This window comes from Camellia sinensis, chromosome 14 (genome assembly GCF_055761805.1).
Source record: "Camellia sinensis isolate YWXY chromosome 14, ASM5576180v1, whole genome shotgun sequence".
NCBI lineage: Eukaryota > Viridiplantae > Streptophyta > Magnoliopsida > Ericales > Theaceae > Camellia > Camellia sinensis.
In genome coordinates, this window is record NC_138974.1 from 69,154,907 (window position 1) to 69,179,265 (window position 24,359).

At 37.6% G+C, this 24,359-nt stretch overlaps 1 pseudogene; it reads right to left on the bottom strand.

Annotated features, from left to right (window-relative positions):
• Positions 1-674: 674 nt before the first annotated feature.
• The window catches only part of LOC114290862 (heat shock cognate 70 kDa protein 2-like), a 39,782-nt pseudogene continuing 16,097 nt past the window's right edge, over positions 675-24,359 (bottom strand).

Genomic DNA, 24,359 nt, shown 5'->3' on the forward strand with positions numbered 1-24,359 from the left:
GCATCGTCTCTCTCTTCTGCACCATGTGAACTAAAGAAGCAATTGGCTAGAGGAGGCCCTCTGTGTACTCTGTGGGCGCCTGCAAGTGAATTTGAATAATCAATATCTGAAATGGAAAGTGTGGGATGCAAGTTGTCAAGTGTGGTCCATACCTGAGGTGCGCCTAGGGCTCTGACATACTCGTGCCCCGCCTCCGGCGGCTCTATCGGGATCTGATAGACCTTCCCGCTCGGTAGCCAGCAAAGAATCGCGGTAGGAATTGCTGGCCAACTGGTTGCATGCACAATAGGAGGAGCCTCTCCAACATCAACCTCAACCTTCTGGGTAGTCTCTCCGGCAAATGGGGCACCTGCAGTATTACCAGCACGAACTCCAGTCAAGGGTGGTATGAGGAGAGTCCTGATGAAGGCTATATAGTCTATGTCTCGCCGGAAGTAGTCCACGGGCTGCCCCGCCATGAATTGAATAATTGCCTCAACTGGGAGGCTATTGACTGATCTCATCGACACTGGAGGTGGAGCAGGAACGACTAGGGCAAGTAGGCCCATGGTCTGGCGTACGAAACGCTCACCCAGAAACCAAGCCCAGCAAAATAGGCCCTCCAGCAAGATTCGGTACCAGGAAGTAGCCCAAGCCCCAACGTACTGGTCCCTGACTTCGGCTGGCATCATCGCCTATGGCTGCCACGTGACCTATAAACAGAGAATTTACAAGTTGTTAGTTGTTGTCAGTTGTCAGAGTATGAATCAGAACAATAGTAATAGAAATAAAAAAGAAATGGCTGTAAGTTTCGAATTACCTTACAAGCCACCACCGTGTCAAAATATCAGTGAAAATAAGTGAATGTCATGTCATCGCGGCACTGGTGCCAGCATCTGCCGTCATATTGCCATGTATAGGGCACGACTGGTGCTACCTCATTTACCGACACTGAGGCGAGGGCTGAGAAATAAGCATAGACCCAAAGCTATAAGGTATAGATAAAGCGTGAGTTCATATGTGCGAACAGATAGTAAACACAAAGTGCAAAGCAAAAGGCACAATATGTGACCAGTGATAAAAATCAAAAGTGCAAAGTAGAAAGCACCAATGCATGGACAGATGTAAAGCAATGCAAAGTGGAAAGCATAAGAATCAAATAGAAAATGAAAGTACAGTGCGTACCTCTGAAGCTCTCCAACAGCCTCCAACCTTGTTCCCCCTCATGTGGGAAACGGAGCTCATGTAGCCATAGAGGGTGGCAAGGCTAGCTCCACCCCAGTCATAAAACCAGACTCGAGAAAAGGTCACAAAAGTGCTCAACAGATACAAGCCCATGGTATTCCACCCGTTCGCAAACAAGGTGGTACCGAGAAGGTATATCAAGAAGCCTTGGGTGTATTACTCTACCTTTTCCTCAGTCTTGAGCTGACTCCTGCGAAAGTGCTTGAGGAACCAGCTGTATCTGATCATAGCTGGTTTGTCTAGAGGTGGGCTCGCTTCAAGCAAGTATATCCAAGCCGCCTCCTACTGGCCCATATCCATATCAAATGGGATCAGATCACCCCCTACTTCCAAGTCGGCGATCATTGAGAAATCATAGGGGGCCATTGTCATCTCCCCGGTGGAAAAGATGTGAAAGGAGTTGGTGGTATCCCACCACCTCTCCACCAAATCTTTGAGTAAGACTCGGCTGGCCATGTGGTGTGAGAGCTCGGTGCAAAATAGGCCAAAGCCTACCTCGTTGACAAGGTCACGGACTTGAGCGGGGAGTTCGTGATACCAGTCCCTGGCCGTCACCGTCTCGTAACCTCTTTAGGAGCGAGAGTTCTCCAGTGACAAGGAAATAATGAGTTAGATGAAAGGCAGTGATGAAATGGCTAAAACATAGTTAGATAAAAGTGCATGAAAGTAAAGTTTGTACCTCAGAAGTGCTGTGAGAAATGTGGGAGGTCCACTCATTCAGCAAAACATCCTCCGGCACGCCACCGACAAAATCTTCAAACCACAGTTTGTCGTCGGGCGCCATAGTGTGCGTCTGTGGGTGGTAAGTGGCAGGATCAAATGGACTCAGCCTCAGTGGCAGCAACTCGGGATCTAGCCCTGGTGGAAAGACTACCTCTGCCTCGATCTCAGAATCAACATCGATATCCTCCGCCGCCCCACCAGACTCGGCAACTGCTGGCTCCTCTATCTCGGATATAGGTGGAAGCATAGGTACCTCGAGAGGGGCACCATTATGTGGGACATCATCTGCCATCTAGAAAGTGGGTGAAAAGTAGTGAAAAATAAAGAAATGAGGAAAATGCGGGAAAACTTGAAAAAAGTCAACCCTAAGAGAGAGAAAATGGAAGAAAAAGTCAAAACCTAGAAAAACTCGCAGAACCCAAGAAAAATCGGAGGAAAATGAGCCCAAAGGGATGAAAACCCAAAAAATCAATGAAAACGAAATCTGATTGGTTAAAAGTGTGGAGGACCAAAGAGGTTTTATGAATAAAGTTTGCGTGGGGCATTAGAAAACATGTACAAAGAACAAATCTAAAGAGAGAACACCTAGAGGGAGAGGGAGAGGATTTTCAGTTGTGTGTGTTTTATAAAGACCCGAGCCAAAAATACCATTTTGCCCCCAAATTTGCCACAAGTAGCCGGCCGTCCATTTGTTGGCCAGCCGTACACCCATCTGTGGCCGGCCGGCCCCATTTGTGGTCTCAGGCTGGTTTTTGTTGCCCTTTTATCCAATCAGTATATGAGAGGTCCAGTTTTGGGTCTAGGAAGAAGGATTGAGGTACTTGAAGTGGATTTGGTTTCCGAGGATCTCAAACTTATGTTTCAGTTGCATCGTTCCGAATCCCGTTGTGTCTCCAGTGCATGAATGTGCCCCGATTTCAAATATGATCAAGTTGTACCCTTTTTGAGCATTTTGCAGAGCCTCCGAGTGGTAAGTTAGAGGTCGTTGTCGAGCATCACTTTTGTCCGCCTTTTTCAATTCATATATCTTTTGCATTGAAGATGCATTCTCATATACCTCTTATGTTGCATGTGCGCATTGTATCGTAACTCATATACTTTTTCTGTTTGCATAGAACTTGCGTTACATCTTATGTTGCATAGAACATGCATTGTCAACATACTGATTTTTAATTACGTCGCATTATGTCGTATTCATGTGCGTTGTGGTGTCCACCCTTGTCATGAGTGTATGATTTGGGTTCCCTCCCTTTAACCTCGTTGCACGGTAGTGTGGCTTAGTTTGTTTTTTAACCTCGCCACGCGCAAGTGTGGCTTGGTTTGTTCTTTAGCCTTGCTACGCGGTAGTGTGGCTTGGTTTGTCCTTCACCTCGCAACACGGAAGTGTGGCTTGGTTTGTTCTTTAACCTCGCCATGCAATAGTGTGGCTTGGTTTGTCTTTTACCTCACCACGTGGAAGCGTGGCTTGGTTTGTTTTTTAACCTCGCCACGTGATAGTGTGGGTTGGTTTGTTCTTTACCTCGCCACGCGAAAGTGTGGCTTGTTTTGCTCTTGTCCTCTCTATGCGGAAGTGTAGTTAGGATTACCTCACTACGCGGTAGTGTGGCTTGGTTTTTCCTTTACCATGCCATGCGGAAGTGTGGCTTGGTTTGTTCTTGTCCTCTCTACGCAGAAGTGTAGTTAGGATTATCTCGCCATATAGTAGTATGGCTTGGTTTGTTTTGTTCCTCGCTACGGGAAAGTGTAGTTAGGATTACCTCTCTACACGGTAGTGTGGTTTACGTTGTTTTTGTTATCCTCTCTACGTAGAAGTGTAGTTAGGATTGCTTTTCTACACGATAGTGTAGTTTGGGTTGTTTTGTTCTCCTTTCCATAGGAAAGTGTAGTTAGGATTACGGTGCTACACGGTATTGTAGTCTGGTTGCCCTTGTTTCACACTACGTGGAAGTGTAGCTTGGTTCATTCTTGTACTCCTCTACGCGGTAGTGTAGTTAGGGTTATTTTGTTCCTTTCTACACGGAAGTGTAATTAGGATTGTTTCTTGTTAACGACTCTATACGGTAGTTTAGTTTGTTAACCATTATGTATGGGGGTGTAGTTGGGTTTGTTTCTTGTATGTGAAAGCGTAGTTGAGATTGTTTCTTGTTATTTATGACAATTGTTGCATTGCATTGAATCTTCTTCTTCTCTTTTCGAGTGGTATGCTTGTTTGTATTCTCAACTGTTGCATTATTTTGTGTTTTGCCCCTGAACTACGCTGGTTTGATTCCTTGCAAAGGGATATGTAGGCAACCCTAGAGAGCACTAGGGTGAGGGTTTCTGAAGATCAATTATGCTAGTATATTGTGCTGGATTTCAGAGAAAAGTGGTTAAGGTGGGTTTAAAGACCTCAGCTAAACCCTAGAGAGCACTAGGGTGAGGGTTTTTGAAGATCAAGGAGAGGATTTTGTTTCAATTTTCCTAAATTGTAAAGAATTCTAAGCAAATCCCAAACCTAACACTATAGAAATAGGTACCAAATGCAAAGATCTGGCAAAGATTTGAAAACAAGCAAGAAAAACAAAAACGAAACATGATTCAAAATCAAGAAGAAAACAGTGGAAAATACAAATATCACAAGAACAGAACCAGGCATTCAAGAAAACAGATATGCATATACAGAGCAACAAAATTCATGAACATTGAGTAGGTGTGTGTGAGGCAATATGCAACAACCACAAGCAATACTACTGACACTCTAGAAGTATAGGAACAGACAGTGAAGCACGTTCAAGAATACAACATAAAGCAGGACAAGAATGGATGTGCAATGTTTAAGACATGGTAACCAGAATTAGGGGATAAATGAGAGTGTAGACACCCCATTTTTGACCGCCCCTAAAACTTGGGCGCCACCGATTGATCACCCAATACTGAATTTATACGATTGTCAAAAGCTCGATTTTCTTAGCAAGAAGCCTCGATTTTGAGCCTCAGAAACTTGCAAACCTTGCACCATTTTTGGCCTAAAATGATTTTTTTCCAAGCCTGACCACCTAGAGGCCTGCAGGCCACAAATGAGTGTACGACCATCCCCTTTGTGGCCGGTCGGCCGACCACTTGTGTCAGTAAAAACAGATATTTTTGCTAGCAGTTTCTATGTTGATATTTCCAAGGGAGTAACATGTTTTTCTATATATACTTGACCCCTTCTCATAAAATTAGGTTAGAAAAATTTTAGTGAAGCAAAATTCTTGGAAAAAATATCTCTCTCTTCCTTGCAACCTACACACACCTCACCTAGACTTCCTAAACCAAATTTTAAGGGTTCTTTGTTGAGGTTATTGAGCTTGCATATTAGCTCTTGAGGGTGAGAAATTAGTGGTTTATAACTCCAAGGGGTTATTCCTCTTTAAGAGGTATACTTCTAGCTTCTTTCCTTTGCTTGTTTATTATATTTTCTTACTATTTTTGGGCTATTTTTCAACTGTAGTTATGGGCTGAAACTTGTGGTTAAAAGATATTAAAGGTAGAAGGATTAATTACCCTTCTATGAACCTTATTTCCTAAGCTTTTACCCTTGTGTTTCCCATCATTTATTTAACTTTTTCCCACTGATTTTCAGAGGTTTTTAGAAGCTAAATGCTATTTTGAAGTCTCAAAAATAGAGGGGTTAGCCACCCCTCTTTTGGCTTGTTTGCTAGCTTAATCGCTCCATTATTTTAGCTTGCTTTTTAAGCTATTTTTACCTTAATTCCAGCACTATTTTAGCCTAATTTAGGACTGTTTTTATGTGTTAGTTTCATTTATGCTTTGAATAGCAGGCTTGTAGTGTAATGGTCCTCATAGGTTTGGTGTTTTAGGCATTAAACACCAACCTATTTTAGTTTATAGCATTTATTTTAACTTTTCCATACTTGTGTTCACCTCTAATCATCTCTGCACTCTCCCTCTTTTCTTGGCTTTTCATTGCTTTAAGAGTTGTTTCAAATAAGTATTGTTTAATGCTTGAGATAGAGATCCTTATACTTAATGCTTTAATCTCTCTGGAGGTTCATTACCAAAGGCATGACATCTATCTCATGCCCAAAACAACCCTTTGTTTGACACTTCTCTCCATTAGCGGACTTAATCTTCATTATTGGACTAAAATGACTAATGAATGGAAAGGTAATTAAAAGAGGTAATAAAATTGGACTAAGAGGTAATTAGTATCTTGTAATTAATTAAGTGTAGTTCCTTCGCACTTGAAATAGCTTAGTTTATTAAATTTTTTGTTATAATTGCTTAATTGGTTCTAACTTGTAAATAATTAGTTAGAATAGTTGATTTATTTATTTTGGGTATTGTAATAATTAATTAATTCATAGTAATTAGTTAGAACATTTATTCGGGCCCTCTTGTGCGAGGGCAAATGTTTAATAATTTGTGTATGTCTTCCAACTCCCGTTCTTTCTCTCTTTTATTTACCCGCTTATGATGGATAGTGTAGTACATCATATTTCGTTTAGCATTTTTCATGCTTTGCATCCATGTGTCTTGCATGCATAAAAGGTTGGCTCATCATTCTAACTCACATTTTTATTTATTACTTCTTTGAAAACGTACTGAAACCACATGTTATTAAATTGATTCACATGCCATGTTAGTAGCCAAGCCCATTTAAATTAAATATTGCATGTGTTGCATTAGTCATATTCCATTAGTTAGGGGCATGCATATTTTCTAATTCTTTTCCTTTGTTTGGCTTGCCTCGGAGTACTAGGTGAGCACTTATTGCTTTAGCACATCGCATGTGTGTGATTGGTTCCATATCAAGTATAATACCATGAGGCTAAGTGCTTAAATGATATGCCTGTTTCAATGCCTTTGGATGAAGGGTAATTTCTTAAATTGGGATAATTTGATAAGTATACATATGAGATCACTTTTTCAAGTGGTACATGTTCAAACACCTTTCAAAACAAACATAAGATCAAAGCGTTTCAAATTTTGTAAGTTAGTCTATACTTGTGTGCAACACATAGTAAATTAGCCTAATAAATCGGAACAAGAGCATATAATATACATAAGATTCGCATCATGATTTGTAGAGGCCGATCTTTGATTGGGCGAGTGGGGTGCTCAAATCATACATTCCCCTCTTGTACCTAAGTTCCCGAGCTGAGACACTTTGGTGATGACGGATAAATGACCTTCGGCACGAGTCTCGGGTTTCCTAAATTTCTCAAAAATATTTAGGTGGTGACTCTGTAATTTGGCAAAGCAGTCCATTTTTAGTGTTTTGATTCAAAATCGATTTTCTAAAAGAATTGCAGGTTTTGGACTCATTTGTGTTTATCTATTTTACATTGCACTTGTGCAATCAGATTCAGAACCACATGAGTCTGAACTGTAGGGTTACTCATATTCGAAAGGAGCACAAAAAGCAAGCTACAGAGGGATTCGATCAGCAAGAGATATACAAACAATTCATGATAGTATCATACTCAAGAACACTATGAGATGAAAATTTTAAAAAAAGAAATTAGACACTTACTGATTGAAACCAAGGAAGCGAACGCCAGGGTGAAGATCGCCAGAGTCAGACGACAAGAATGATTGGAAGTAGATTATGAAAAGTTCGTCGAAGATGTTGAACGGAGCACGGTTATAGAGCTTCGAAGGTTTTGAAAATGGCGAATTTAGAGAAAAAAAGCTTGAAAGTAGAGAGCGATTGAATGAACAAAAGTGAAGAGACGGGGAGAGAGAGAGAGAGAGAGAGAGAGGGAATTTTGTTAAAAATATGAAAAGTCGGCAAACCATAATTTTTCCTTGGACGACGTGCTTGTCAGGTAGCATGGGCAAAATCGATGTGATTTGATGGCGCGTGCTAGGTACGAGCCAGTGATAGGGCGACACATGGAGGAAACGAATTAAAAAGACTGCGCGTGACAGCTCTTGCACAGTTAGAACCCTTGAAATCCTTGAAATAATGGGTAGTAACCTCGGAGGAAATTCTTAGAAAACTTGGTTCGTGATACCTGATCCTTGGTAAAGTAGACAGCTAAGTCCTTGTTATATGAAACCGACGAGTCATAATCTCGATCAAAAAGAAGAATGAATTTTTAGCTGACATGTAGTGTGGTTAAACAATGTAGGTTCCATTACCTCAGGTTGCCGAGGTAATAGAAGTATTTTGTGAATGGCAACACGTGGCTAAGGTGATGCCGAAGTGTCAACCGAGGTGCCACATGGCCTGGTCATGTTGCCGAAATGATCTCGGCTAAGCCGAGGTTATCTATGGAGATGTCAAAATGCGAGATAAGCGGATAAGGGACAAGAATCCTAGACGAAAGAGAGTTCTAGTTTAAATAAGGATAAAGCTCTTAGAGAGTTTGTTCCTATCTAGTTGAGAGTCCAGGATGAGCATTGAGCCTGAGTCCACTGAAGTGAGGCTTCCAACGGGATCAGGTCACTGCAGGTTATAAAAGTAAGGCACCCTCGTGGGTCGAAGATAAGTTCTTTCTTATGAGTTTAAGCACAATTTGCTATCTTTGAGAGATATTGATTACTGACTTGATCGTCGGAGTACCCCCGAGTGGACGAACTACCACCGGATTCTCATCTTCTTGCTATAGGTTGTTGGGCTTAATCTATTCTGTCCGTATTGTCCAGTTGAGTTCCCCTTTTAGTTGTGTGGTTGGAAATCAACACCCACATTTCCCCTTTAAAAAAATGATTCAACTAGGTGCCAAGATGAAAGTAAATTAAGAAAAGCATGTACAATGATACTACACATATCAATTGATATATCAGTTAATGTAACAACATATGTTATGACATGTCACTTTAAAATTATGGACCCCACCTATTATAAAAACTACAAAAATTTAAAATCTCTAAAATTATACTACATCATCCATTAATACAATAATTGATATATCAATCAGTACGTATAACTCTATTCAAACAAAGCAAAAACACAAAGATTATCTTCAAGAATCAAGATGTTGCAAATGGTAGAGAGCCAAAACAGGAAATGTTTGGTTGTGAACTGCTAGTCTAAACTTGGATGCCATACTTGATTGGAATTTGGATGCCAGATTTGATTAAATGAGTACTATTATATTTCAACTTTATGAAATTTTAATATAGAATATTTGATTAGAATGATATGATAGGCACATTTGTCTTGTAATTTATATGGGTAAATTAAAAATATACCTCTCGATTTCAAGGTTTTAAAAATCGGACCGGACCGATTGGTTCGACCGGTTGAATCATCGACCGGTCGGGGTTCCGGTCCGAATACACCCACTAAACCATTCAAAGTGAAAAACCAGCTTATTTTGAGAGAATCGGGAAAACCGGCGGTTGAATCGCTGAACCGGTGACAGTTCACCAGGTCAATAAAATCAAACTTTTGTTTTTGTTTTTATTTTATTTTTATTCTTTCTTTATTTCTTTTATATATATATATATATATTAGAAGAAAATTTTAATTGGAAACTCTCTTTCAAGGGTCTCCTCTTGAGAGGAATCCCATTGAGAACTTGAAATTATTGTAAAATCCTCTACCTATTTATAAGAAATTTTTTTTTTTCTAAAAAAACTCAAAAAATCTATGTGGGATTCAATCAAATTTATTGGAGAGAAACTTAAAATTTTGATATCCCTCCAAAATTTTTGCTCTTCTTTCAATCAAATTATTTGAATTAAAATCATATGGAGAGAATATTAAATATTTGATTTCTTCTTCCAAAATTAAAATTAATAATATTTTAAAATATATTTTTACATTTTTTAGTAAAAAAAGTATTAAGAGAAATATTATAGATTATTTAATTTATAATTTTATTACTTGTATTTTTATTTAAATATAATTTTAATATATTTATGACGTCACTGTTCGATTCCGGTTTAACTCGACGGTTAAACTGGTGACCCGTCCACCCGATCCTTTTTCCAGTTCATTCACAGGTCCGGTTTTTAAAACATTGCTTGATTTATTTAAAATATAAATTGTCTCTTGTGATTTCGAAAATTACAAATACCCCCATTGTAGGAATTTTTTATGTAATAAAATTAACTGAAGAATAAAATTCTTAACTGCTCTCTCATACAATAATAAAACTATATATGAATTATTAATTAAAATAAAATTTGACATCATTAAAAATTGTTAATTAACTTAATAAGTTATTAACAAAAGGAACATTTGTTATAAAATTTAAAACTTCAGGAGACGGAATGTAATTTTTAGAATCACAAGAAATAATTCGTATTTTAGTCAAATCTTAGGAGGTGTGTTTGCAATTTATCCAATTTAATAAATAAGGTATGATTTGATTATTGACCTTTTATATATATATTTTTTTTTATTGTTTTTTATTTTTCTAGAATATAAAAAAGTAGAAGCAATTGGTAATTGTTAAAAAAAATTATTTTTTGTTATGAAGAATGTTTTGTAGGTCCAAACTTTTGCTTTTTGGTAATATTAAAAAAATCACATTTTACGATTGAGATTAATTTCATATATAAACTCAACTATATAAAGAATAGATCATGCATCAGTTTTCTGATACAATTCCTACTCCATAGTTCATAGTTTTGCTCTAAATATATATGGGTGGGAAGGGATTATTTTCAATTCACTATTAGATTAGAATTGTGTTCCATGGATTAGGCTTCTCCTAAATTCAAAATTTCCATGTCATATTAGGACTCATGAGATTCTCACCACGTGTCACATCTCAATCATTCCAATCATTCCAATCATTCATTTTATATAATATTTTATGTATATCATTTATTATTATAAAAAGAAAATCAAATCTGAAAAACCCTATGCAATGTGATTTATGATTTATGAACTAATTATGATCAATTTAAGACAATTTCTAAATTAGACAATAATCTAAATCATCTAGTCAATACGAAAGTGACTTAAGATTATCTCTAACCAATCAATAAATGTGACACAAAGATTTAACGTGAAAAAATACCACAATTGAACAATTCCAATTGTGATTAAAAAGAAAACAAATTACGACCCAAGAAGGGTGAACAAATCTATTAAGAAAAGAATATGAAGATTACAAGAAATCTAATCGAGCTTACCACCTATGAATTCACACAAGCACTTGGAGACTCTAGAATATCTTCATCACCCATTCTTCATCTAGGATTGTACCTTGTTGAGCATGAATCCAAAAATCAGTCCACCGGTTGAACGCTATGAAAGGTAGATTCAATCAAAGTCTCTTAATGTATTCAATCAACTCCATGATGTGTGACAATCATCAACAATCCATCAACAGAAATCCACTAACAACTCTCAATAAGATAGAACAATTGTTCTTCAATATTTAGAGAGAAATCTGGAAGCGTTAACCTTCAATTGTGTAACCGAGGCGGTTTAAAGAGACCATAGTCCCGAGGACTGCTCGAGTGCAACTTCTATCTAGAGGCGTTACTAGCAAACTTCAAGCCTGTCACTTTGCTCGAGCGCAAGAATGCACACTCGAGCGGTAAATGCAACCTCTAAGTATCTTAGAAATCAGACTGAGATACTAGATGGCTCATTTCAACGCTTGAGCGCAAACTCCATCGCTCGAGCAGTCCATGAATATTGATAGACTAAAATTGTTGATTCTGAAAGAAAACCAATCCAAGCAAACTAAACCAATCAACATTACAACTCAAATGTTTTTGTTCGCAAAATTGCAAATCAAGGAACCTAAAAGTCTCCCAATTTGCCAATTCCCGGACAAAACACTTCTAACATTAGAAACCCTAACAAACACACAATCTGCACACAACACAATCTAACCACTCTATACAACAGTGAAGAACTAACCTGCAGAAACACAATGAGCAACACACAGTATATAGATGTGAAAAATGTAGAAATTCCCTAGATGTTGATTTGTGATTATGCATCAATTTTAAGCAGAATATAACAATCCCAATCAAATATTCAAGACAAATTGACACAACGATTTTACGTGAAAAAAGTACAATTGGACACCTCCAATTGTGATAAAAAACCACGGGCAAAAGCCACAAAACAATCCATTAAAAAGACATAAAGGAATTACACAAGCATACTCTCAATTACTAGTGAATCCACGCCCGAATTGAACCAACCCCTATGTGCCTCTTCCAACCCCGTCTTTACCTTGGAATTGTCTTGACGATGAGCCACTCCAGAATCCAGCAAAGCTTCAGGCTCGAATTCTTCAGAATTCACCGAAGAACAACTCTTTCTTTTGTGTAGACCAAACAAATAATCCTTTGATGTATACTCTTTAAACCATGAGTTGAATACTCAATCAAAACATCAAAGAAAACTAGCAAAATATCCCCAGATATAAACCCTAGAACCCAAGAAGAAGATCTGGAGATGTAATCCTAGATTTGGACTGAAACACGTATTTATAGAAAACTGTCCCGCGATCTCCGTCAAGTGTCATATTGGCCGCTCAAGCAGACCTACGCCCGAGCGCGAAAAGTTCCGCTCGAGTGGGAAAAAACAACATCCAGTATTTTTGCAGAAAAACAAACTTCTGAAACCCAGCATTCTCCGCTTGAGCGGGAGAATGTCCCCTGGACCCCCGCGAGCTGACTGGGCAGCTCGATCCCCGTCATAATCAGCAAAGTGGCAATCTTGAAAGAATTAAACACCACAAACTTCTCTGCAAGGCACGATTCGGGTTGGATTCACATCTAATAAACTCATAGCCTCACTGAAATAAAAGTGCAAAAACAAATACAACTGAAAGGAGTTTTGTTAAACGGGATTGGCAAGAATAAAAGCCTAACAATCTCCCCTTTTGGCAATGCCGTGACAAAACACACCTAACAAATAAAATCCTAATCACCCCAACCCATTACAGCCAACAAACGCAAACTTCTTTCTCAAAATCATGATCTACAAAACAACTATTAGTGCCACAATCTCCAAAACAACTATTAGTCCCACAAGAGTATATGAAAAAGAAATAAACATATGGCTAGATTATCTTGAAGCATGAGATGGAAAACATGAATAGATGTGACTTGGAGCTTTTAAGAACATGTAGCATGAATAGATGAATACTAAGACACATGCACTCGACGAAACAATCTCCCCCTATTTGTCACAAATTGACAAAGGAAACTCAAACAATAAAGAAGCCAATGTTAAGCAACATGCAAACCAACTAATGCCAATCTCCCGTACCAAACAAAACAAAGTGTTCATGCTAACAAACTCTTGCAATTATAAACCAAACTCCCCCTCACTAACAACAATGAACAAGAAGAAAAACGACAAAAAATAGTATGGTGGAGCAAACAAAGAATTTCAGACTTGGATCTTAAAACACACAAGATTATCCAAGAAGCATAATTACTTGAAAATACAATGTGCATAGCCTCTAGAAGATTCCTCATAAAAGAAAGTGATGCATTATATGAAAAGCATAGATCCCATGAAAAAAGTGTGTGACCTCTGACTAGAGAATCTAAGCACAACTAAGGAAAGTCAAACCATTAGGAATCAATGGGTATTTGTTGAGTAATAGCGGAGGCTCCCCCTCAATCAATGGATCCTTTTTTTTTTTTCCCTCTTGTGCACATTTGTTTTTCTTTCTTTTGCACATTTTTTCTTTCTTTTTCACATATTTTTTCTTTCTTTTGCACACTCTTTTCTTTCTTTGTCACATTTTTTTTTCTTTCTTTACACACTCATGGGCGGTTGACACACTCTAGAGTATGGAAACCGAACCAGAGAAGCATGGATATAATAAGGATAGCCTGGTTGGTGACTCTGAGGTAGCATTTTCCTCATGGCTGGACTGCAAAGCGTAGAGGGGTAAAACCGTGGAGATGCAAAAGATGGAAGGTGGGTAAGAGACTTCACATCACCCAAGATATGCTAGTATCGGTCAATTCCTCTAGAAAAACAAAAGATACCATGCCAAAAGTCCATAGAGAAAAAAGATCACTAAGGCGGAAGACTCTAACATTTGCTAATCCAAGAGTGTGTACAGAATGAGACATACTAATCAAAGAAAACACACTCCGAAATGAGTAATGATCACAGAAAGTACACACATATTAGCATGTAATGGATATTCTCATCAATTCCAATATGCACCAAGGACTACTCATAAATTTCAAGCTTGCAAAACCATACTACGAAAATATTTTTCGGTTTTTTTTTTTCATTTTTTTTTTCTAAACAAAGCAAGACATAAAACGAACATGTACACACAAAATGACTCAAAAAAAAAAAAAAAAAAAAAAAACATACAGAAACCCAAAAACTAAAACTAATAAACAAGTTAACACAAGTCAAGTTTTCTTACCCAAACCGTTTTAGTATGAACAAAGTTGTGAGAATGGCGGTTCTTGGATGGTGTCTTGACGTTGTGGTTCCCTTCCCCTTCAATGAGAACCCGTCTTGACATGGTTTCCAACTTCCCATTCCAAGGACTAGGCAAATGCAAACTCGCTCCATGTTTGGTCTCAAACACATCAAAATAACGAGGTCTAATATGGCCCTTAAACTCATTACCACCAATAAAGTGTCTCCTACCCCACGAGATGTTGGAATTTCTTCCATCTCTACGAGACACTCTCCCATGCAACTTATAACAATAAGGGTGAATATGACTATGCATACCACAATGATGACAAATAAACACAGGGTGTACAGGTTGTACCTCCTTTTCTTTGACCTTACCAACTCTAGGAAGATTTAGAAGTCTTTCCTCTCGTTGAATCTTGTGCTCCCCTTGCCCTTGAGTTCTTGTACCATGAGACGTGGATGCATTCTGTTTTTGCTCTTTGTTATCACCAAAACCAATGCCACTCTTGTCAGAACAAATTTGTTGAGACCCAATGATATTGTCCAAAGTCTTTGATCCTCCGTTCCAAAGACCAATGGTCGCCATAGCAGACTTGAGTTCTTCCTCTTTCTTGATCATTAGTTCTTCTAAAGCAACTTGAGACATCTCGAGAGTTTCAATCTTTTCTTCATATGTTGCATAGATTTGCTGTAGCTCATTCCTCTCTGTCTCACAAGTCAAGAGTTTTGCACAAAGAACTTGTCGATCATTAGCTATCTTGATGGCATCAATTCTAGCCTCAGAAATCTCTTCCTTTAGTTTGACATTCTCGCTTTCACATACTTTGAGTTTCATAGTGAGTCTGCCATTTAATTTGGATAAGTTATTCCTTATACAACTTTTCATAAGCTTGTTCAAGTTCTTCATTATCACTTCCCGAGGACTCATCATCAGTGGCATTCTCAACCGGCCTCTTCAGACACTTTGTTTGTTCTTTAGTTTGGGAAGCCGCCAGGAAAGCAAGAAATTGTTTATGTCCCTCTTCACCTTAATCTTCGTTGTCACTATCATCTTTATCAGATTCTGATTCATCATCCTAAGTGATAGCAAGGGCTTTCTTTTTCCTCAAACGAGTAAGGCATTCTTGAGCAAAGTGGCCAAATCCTTGGCATTCATAGCATTGGACTCTTTCAGAGTTTCCTTGTATCTTTCCTTTCTCCTTCTTGGCTATAGAATTAATTTTGAGTTTATCTTTGCCTTTAGATTTATGAGTATGAGTAGATTCCAAAAGTTTAAGATTCTTTTTCAGAAAAGATTTTTTAAATTATTTTACAAAAGCATCCGTAATCTTGGAATCTATCTCACAATCCTCATCAGAATCCTCTCTAACTCTATGAGCAATACTGAAAGCAATATCTTTTTGTTTATTTTTGAAATTCCTATGTGCCTCATGAATTTGGAGATTTCCAACCAAATGATCTAGCTTGAGGTTATCAATATCTTGAGCCTCCTCAATAGCCGTAACTTTTGGTTGGAACCAATCGGGCAAGGACCTCAAAATTTTTCCTACAATCTTGGATTCCGGTATTTTTTCACCTAAATTGAAGCTGGAATTTACAATGTCACTCAACTTCGCATAAAATTCATCAAAGGTCTCACTATCTTTCATTGAAAGGTTTTCGAAACTAGACGTGAGCCTTTGAAGTTTTGAGAGTTTAACAAAATGAGTGCCCTCATGAATGGTTTGTAAGATATCCCAAGCCTCTTTTGCGGCTTCACAATTACAAATTCGACTAAACTCTTCATGTGTGACAGCGCAAAAGAGAGAATCGATAGCTTTACTATTCCAGCTACTATTTTGGTAATCAATTGTGTCCCACTTATCAATTGGTTTGGGGAAAGTTACTCCATCAATGGTAATCGTCGTTTCAGTCCATCCATACATGATAGATTGCCAAACTTTTGCATCAATAGATTTTAAAAACGATCTCATCCGAGCTTTCCAAAACGAATAATTGTATCCATCAAGTAGGGGTGGTCAAACCATAGAATTTCCCTCACGAATTGAATCCATGATCACAAATCAAACAAGATCTCGTTCTAAAAGATTTTTTTTTTTAAAAAATAGAACGACCTGCTCTGATACCAATTGAAAAATCTAGAAATCCCCCAGATGTTGATTTGTGATTATGCATCAATTTTAAGTAGAATATAACAATCTTAATCAAACAATCAAGACAAATCGACACAACGATTTTACGTGGAAAAACCACAATTGGACATCTCCAATTGTGATAAAAAAACCACGGGCAAAAGCCACAAAACAATCCACTAAAAAGACATAAAGGAATTACACAAGCATACTCTCAATTACTAGTGAATCCACGCCTGAATTGAACCAACCCCTATGTGCCTCTTCCAACCTTGTCTCTACCTCAGAATTGTCTTGACGATGAGCCACTCTAGAATCCACCAAAGCTTCAGGCTCGAATTCTTCAAAATTCACCGAAGAACAACTCTCTCTTTTGTGTAGAACAAACAAATAATCCTTTGATGTATACTCTTTAAACCATGAGTTGAATACTCAATCAAAACATCAAAGAAAACTAGCAAAATATCCCCAGATATAAACCCTAGAACCCAAGAAGAAGATCTGGAGATGTAATCCTAGATTTGGACCGAAACATGTATTTATAGAAAACTGTCCCGCGATCTCCGCTCGAGCATCAGATTGGCCGCTCGAGCGGACCTACGCTCGAGCGCGGAAAGTTCCACTCGAGCAGGAAAAAACAACATCCAGTATTTTTGCAGGCGAACAAACTTCTGAAACCCATCATTCTCCGCTCGAGCGGGGGAATGTCCCCTGGACCCCTGCGAGCTGACCGGGCAGCTCGATCCCCGTCATAATCAGCGAAGTGGCAATCTTGAAAGAATTAAACCCCACAAACTTCTCTGCAACGCACGATTCGGGTTGGATTCGCATCTAATAAACTCATAGCCTCACTGAAATAAAAGTGCGAAAACAAGTACAACTTAAAGGAGTTTTGTCAAACTAGATTGCCAAGAATAAAAAGCTAACAAGATGGATAGCAATAGAGATGAATAGATGATTAACAAAAGTAAAATAATCCAAAAAACACTAAGCATATGCTAACATCTCTCCCCATTTTTGTCTAGAAGAGACAAATGAAGAATAACCAAGAACATGTTCAGAATATAGCAAGTACTATAATCCCAAAAACAAATAAAACCATGAGAAACAATCCCAAAAACCTACAACCATAATAGATGAAACAAGTCCAAAGACATCTAGAATAAAAACAAGAGAACCATGAGAAACAAACAACCAGAGATAAAGAAGAATCACTGATATGGCGGCGGTGAAGGTGGCTACATCTGGTAATAAGATAGGCGCTAGGAGACCCGATAAGTCACCTGATCAATAGAAGAGGCAATGTGGCCAGTAATAGACTCTATAGAGGTAAAACGTCTATTAAATTGCTCCAGAAGAGCATCAAGATTATCAAAGCGCTGATTCATGCCACATTCAAGCTGAAGGATTTGACCACTGTAACACCCTCAAAATAATACATAGAAACCCACATTATTGACATGCATAGACATAAGAGAAATAAGCATCTTTCCATTCATCAGAGTGTTCATTACAAAAGTATTACATGTTGACAACAAAAGCAAATGCCCCACGGGCTTACAACTTTCCAAGCCAACACTTGGTTACAAAATAGAGTACTAACTCAATTACACTTTAAGCCCTCGGCTTGAATTTGCATGTAATACAACAAAATATAACTCAAAAAGTCTGCCAGCCTCTAGCCTCCCAAGCTACGTCCTTAGAGGTGGCATACCATCTGTACCTGAAAATGATGTCCCATATAGGGTGAGCCACAGCCCAGTAGGAATATACTAAACCAACTATGAGCAATGACTAAAATTATAGCATTTGATAGATGATCAACACTCATAAGCCAATCTATATCATATTACAATTCAATGACAATCATGTCCATGTTACATTTCACTTTACTTATCAACTCATTTCATGAACGTGGCTCAGAACCTGGCCAAATAATTTAAATGAGATTACATCTCATATTAATAGTACATCCATTTCAATTGGGATAACAACTCATATTAAACACTTCTCACGTCACAATAGATACACATAATTGTTGTATCAATCTCAAACTAAACACTTTCTTACTTCATATATGATATACAGATTTGCTATATCAATACTTCAATAGATACACATATTTGCTGTATTAATGGAGTACATTCCCTATCTCCTCCCAAATAATGTCCGGCTTAGGAGTCCATCTCCTATCTTCCCCTAAACCGTGGAGTACATCCCTTATCTTCTCCCACACAACACAGTGTATATAAACACATATCATATACAAGGTCAATCAATATATAAAGTTGATGTATTATTCCAACCACCATATTCGATAACATATTCATTTGATTAGTTTTAATTCGCCTAATCATCATGCATTGTCTACAACATTCAAGACTATTCTCCACCGATAGCCCAAAGCAGTTATTTCTAAACAGAAAATAAATGCATCAAATGTATATAATATCAACATTTTCATAGGTGAGTGATAAATTAATCCGACTACACCATTTGATCCCATAATTCCCAAATTTCATTATTCTCAACTCAATTTCTCATTTCCCAAAATTAATTATACAAATTAATTTATCATAATAATTAGGACATTTTCCCATATATCACATATCAACCCTAAGGTTTGATTTCACCAATACAACAACATTAATGCCATTTTGTTAGTCTCATACACCCATAGGAGTTAATACTTTGAAAACCCCCTTTCTATAATTTACAAATCAATCCCTAACTTTTCCAAAATTACCCAACAACCCCAACATATCAAAATGCCAAAAATTAAAGACAAAGCTCATAAGATGGAGTAGGGTATCCCTACCTCGAAATGAAGAGCTCAAATGGAGAGGATGACCAAAAACCAAAGTGCTCCAAATCCCCAAATTTTCAGATTAAAAGGAAGCCCTCATGACCCTCTATCTTTCTTACAAAGAGACTAGGCTAGAAACTCACTAGAAATAGATCAATCCCTAAAGAGAAGGTGTATAGAGAGAGAGAGAGCTCGGATCTAGGGTTTTGAAATCAAAAGAGGTGAAAAAGTAAAGTGTTTACCCGCTGCTGTCTACTGATATAACACAGGCTCGCTCGAGCGAAGGATTGGTCGCTCGAGCGACAAAACACAAAAAACCCTCACTCGAGCGAAGAAAGTCTCGCTCGAGCCAACAACTCGATGCTTCAGGTCTGCAACCCAGAAGCACGCTCGAGCGACATAATGCTCGCTCGAGCAAAGAAACTCAAAACATACACCTCGCTCGCTCGAACAAAGGAAAGCTCGCTCGAGCCAAGAAATGTAACTCTCAGGTCCAGAACCAGACGCAGACGCAAGCTCAAGCGAAGGACTTCTCGCTCGAGCCACCAGATACAAAACTCAACTCTCACTCGAGCAAACAAACCCTGGCTCGAGCGAAGGATCTAAAACAAAGAGCTAGCTCGAGCGACAAAGTGCTCGCTCGAGCGAAGACACCAAAATCTGGGCAGCAACCATTTGCTCCCAATCACACCCAACCTGTAACAAACCTGCCCAACACATCCTATAACTCGTAAATAAGGAATTAAAGGATGGCAACAAGATATACACAACAACAAGCTCCACGGAACCTAAGTCTGAATACAACAACCAAATGGGGAAAGACCGGGATCGCTATAACCACGAATAGAATGAGGACAGGCAGGCTCCCCCACACCACCACCAGCTGCATCAAACTCATCCTGGGAAGACTTACGAGAAAAAACACCTTTTTCATCTATGGCTCCACCCATGTCACCACCAACAGCACCCAGCACCCTGGTACATCTTTGCAATTATCGGATTACAAATGCTCTCCAATTCCTTCATCTTGTCCTCAAATTCATCCGCTTCAGCTAGCTAGTTCGCATGTAGCCAGTGAATTGCCTGATCAATTGCATCTTCAATCTTTTTTTTTGTCAGCAGAACTAACCTTTGTGCTAATCTTTTCGTCCTTGATCGTGTTCCCCACATTGTACGCGTAATTCCCCAACGCACTCTTCATTTCCACCTTCTTCTTGTGCTCCTTATCTTCCGATTTGTACTTCTTAGCCTCTTGCACCATCTTCTCAATCTCCTCATTCGATAGTCGACGCTGGTTATTGGTGACAGTGATTTTGTTCTTTTTCCCTGAAGTTTTTTCCTCAGCAGAGACATTCAAAATACCATTGGCATCAATGTCAAAACAGATGTTGATTTGGGGGACACTTCGGGGAGTAGGAGGAATGCCGGTGAGCTCAAATTTTCCCAACAAGTTATTGTCTTTGGTCATGTCACTCTCACCCTCATAGACTTGAATTAACACACAAGGTTGGTTATCAGAGTATGTAGAGAACACTTGCTCTTTCTTGGTTGGAATTGTTGTGTTTCTTGGAATCAAAACAATCATGACTCCGCCGTCTATTTTCTTTGTCTCCAAACCAAGGGAAAGAGGTGTGACGTTGAGCAAAAATAGGTCCTGCAACTTTTCGTTGCCCCCACCGCTCAAAATTGCAGCCTGAACCGCAGCACCGCAAGCAACAACCTCATCAGGGCTAATGATTTTGCAGAGCTCCTTTCCATTGAAGAACTCCTGCAACAATTGCTGAACCTTTGGGATCCTAGTAGAGCCACCGACAAGAACCCCATCGTGGACGCTGCTCTTGTCCATCTTCGCATCCTTCAAACACTTCTCCACGTGCTCCATACACTTCCTGAATAAATCTATGTTCAGCTACTCAAACCTAGCCCGAGTAATTGTCGTGTAAAAATCAATACCCTCGTATAAAGATTCAATTTCGATTGTAGTTTGTGCAGTTGACGAAAGAATCCTCTTAGCTCTCTCACAAGTAGTCCTCAACCTCCTCAGTGATATTGGTTTCCCGCTAATATTTTTCTCGTGCTTCCTCTTGAACTCCTGAACAAAGTGGTTCACCATTTTGTTATCAAAGTCCTCACCCCCCAAATGTGTGTCACTGGCTGTAGCTTTGACCTCGAAAATACCCTCTTCAAAGGTTAGGAGAGAGACATCAAATGTCCCACCACCAAGATCAAAGATGAGCACGTTCTTCTCACCACTGATTTTAGCTTTATTGTCGAGTCCATAAGCAATAGCCGCTGCACTTGGTTCATTGATGATGCGCATAACATTAAGACTAGCAATTACACCAGCATCTTTCGTTGCCTGCCTCTGACAGTCATTAAAGTAGGCAGGGACAGTAACAACAGCATTTTTTATTGTAGTACCAAGGTAAGCCTCAGCAATCTCTTTCATCTTTATAAGGACCATTGAAGAGATTTCTTCAGCAGCAAACTGCTTCTCTTCGCCCTTGTAACTAACGACAATCATTGGCTTGTCACCAGGACCAGCTATGAGCTTGAAAGGCCACAATTTGATTTCACTCTGCACTGAGGCATCACTATATCTCCTTCCAATCAAACGCTTTGCATCTAAAAACCACAAAGTTGAAACCCCAATTAGGATCTGAAGAGCAAAGGGAATGCTTTTGACATATGACCATACACACAAAAACATGTGATCAATGAAAAACAGCATTTTTAAAATTTTAGAGGGCATAACAGTGTAGAAAACTTTGTTCAACGGTTTCAAAAATGGATATAAATGATTGAAATTATATATGAAGCTATACAGCTAATCCAGACTTTTAATAGGAATCATGTTTGCGAATCCTGTAAAGTTTAGAACTAAAATAAGAATAAAATAAAAATACTTAAATGAATTCAAAAAGTTGATATTATATTAAACAACATAGAAAAGATGAATGTAAAATGAATACCATGGCTTTAAACAAAATTCAGATTCAAAATAACTGGTCTATAATTCAAATTGATCAGACTTCATAGTAAAATTCCACCATAATTACAAAACATTAAGACCAAATTGAGAAAAGTCCAATATGCAATTTGGAATAGAATGGCTATTAATATTAAATCACTGAATAAATTTCCCATATGACATTTTCTTTGATTCGTTTTTCTTTTCTTTTTTTCCCTTTTTAATCCTAAAAATTGTAAAAGTTTGTTCAAAATTACCAAAAAAAAAAAAGGGAATTTTTTTGAAAGATTATAAATATAATTTGGAGAAAAGCATGCCGTGAATAGTTCCTTACGGTTGTTCAATAGCTCAATGACACGCATCAACATTATGGAAGAAAATTGCTTTTCGGTGTTTTTTAATAGAAATTGCTGGCTACAACTTTAAGAACTCCTTTACATGAAAAGAAACTTCATCAAATTTAACCGTGGTTTTTCTTTTCAAGTGGGTCTCATTTATTTAGGGTTTGTTTGGGGTTGGCATTTTTAATCATTTTTAGATTTTTTAGAAGTTAATGCGTTTGAAAATTTGATAAAAAAAATATATATTTTTTAGAATGACAAAATTGATGTTATATTTTAAAAAATTTAATTGATGACAACCTATTTAATAATTTTTTAAATTTTTTGAAAAAATTATATAAAAAAAACCTTAAAATTTGACCCTTATAAACAAAGAGAAATTTGTTAGAAAGTTTTCTTTCAAATACTTATATTTCAATTAGGCTATAAGATATTCTGGTACAATAAGTCTTATTATTTTGGATATTTGATCCACTAAATTCTAATTCCCGTATTTAAAATATTTTATGAATAATTTTAACCTTTTGAACCCTTAACAACTTGGTACTGTGAATATTCACATTAAATAAATATGATAGTGTAAAATATTAACTATCAATGTGAACATTAATTCGTGCTTTATCCTATTATTATTAGGGATATTGTGATAACTATATTATAAGAAAATAATTTGGCTTAAGTGAAACATAAGTAGGTGAAAAGAGATTTATAAATAAATGTCCCTAAACAAAATAAACTTTGAAATTTTTATTTTATTAATTAAATCCTAATCATTTGATTTATTTCAATTTAAATCGTTTTTCTTTTTTGTTTAAATAAAATTGATTAAAAAAATAATATTTAGTTATTAAACTCAACGAAAAAAATGTTTTAGATATTTTATGTGCACTTTAATTGAGTTTAATATTTAAAATACTCTTATTTAGTTAATTTTACTTGACAAAAATAAACGAATCATTTACATTAAAAATCAATTAAATAATTAAAGTTTAAATTAATAGAATAAAAAATTGAAAATTTATTTTGTTACGATATTTGTAAATCTAAGGATAAACGCAGCGGATGAAAAATTATGGTCATACCTTTTTCTGCAGAGTATGAATTGAAGGATCTCGTGGGTAAATCACGTGCTTTTTGAATCTGATCAATTAACCCAGTAATAGAGTGATATTACAGAATGAATATCACCCACACAAGTTACAGTGCAAAATGGCTCTTGATCGTTGTATTTTGGGAGAGAGTCAGTATATGAGAAAAAACATACTACATACGTTGTTTTTCTCTTAATCACCCATATCCCATATCATATCAGATATATAGGATAATATCTCATTTATCCATATCAGTTGATATGATAGATATGGATATCTTGAGTGGTTATCCAAGTAAGTTTTGAATTCAAATTCAAACTTACATGGATAAGGTTCAAAGGGTCATGCCACATGGACGCCCAATTTCTAACATCTCCCACTCGGACATGAGTTGGCATGACACTGCCACATCTCTATCTCAATCTCTCCAAAAAATGAACAATCTCATACTAGCCACTGCACCGTGCGACTGCTGAGAACACCTGCATGTGGGAGCTCTATACTAGAAACTCAAAATGAGCCAGCATAGAGACATCAACCCAAAAAGAACAGAAATATTGTCTCATATACCCTAGACCCATCTAATTACACCGGTCCAAAAAACATTTCTAATCCCTCAAAAAGAGCATGTTTGACCCTCTCAATTCTTGCAATATATTCACACTCAATCCGCCTCTTATACAGAGCGATGTGAGTTGCCGACAGTGAATATACAACAATGGTGTAATACTAGATGATCTTCCCTTTGCCCTCAT